General features: G+C 37.4%; 1 protein-coding gene across 1 annotated transcript in view; it reads right to left on the minus strand.

Moving 5' to 3' along the window:
- The window catches only part of nek7 (NIMA-related kinase 7), a 76,754-nt gene that overhangs the window by 23,321 nt on the left and 52,912 nt on the right, over positions 1-521 (minus strand). The window lies entirely within an intron of this gene.

Raw genomic sequence — 521 nt, forward strand, 5'->3', positions numbered from 1 at the left:
ATGACGTGTGAAATAAAAACGAAACGAAACGAAGAGGAGAGAGATTGGTTGCATATAAAAACCAAAACAAATGTTACAAAAATGACAGATAATTTAAGGGGAAAACAATGCCTGTGGTACAGAGATATGATCATAAACAAATAAAGTGCATGTCCACTGTGATGGAGATTATTTTAGGAAAGTTTAGTTTTTGGTCTTTGCTGAGAAAACATGACTGTATAACATGCATAAATTGTATTATTGAAAATGTTAACTTCAGTTAATGTGGGTGTTAGCAAACTGTTTCTTCTGCTTTTTCTAATGTAATGTTAATGTGACCTGCATCACCCTTTGAAATGTACAACTCTAATATAATTGTAAGGGGCTTTTGAATAGGCGGCCTTTGTTAAGTGGTCATTAAAGCCCAAAGCTCAGGGTTCATTAGTGTCCCTGTGCCCTAATCAGAGTCAGCCCGACGGAAGTACACCACTTGTGTGTGTGTGTGTGTGTGTGTGTGTGTGTGTGTGTGTGTGTGTGTGTGT

The sequence above is a fragment of the Etheostoma spectabile genome, chromosome 9 (assembly GCF_008692095.1).
Source record: "Etheostoma spectabile isolate EspeVRDwgs_2016 chromosome 9, UIUC_Espe_1.0, whole genome shotgun sequence".
Classification (NCBI taxonomy): domain Eukaryota; kingdom Metazoa; phylum Chordata; class Actinopteri; order Perciformes; family Percidae; genus Etheostoma; species Etheostoma spectabile.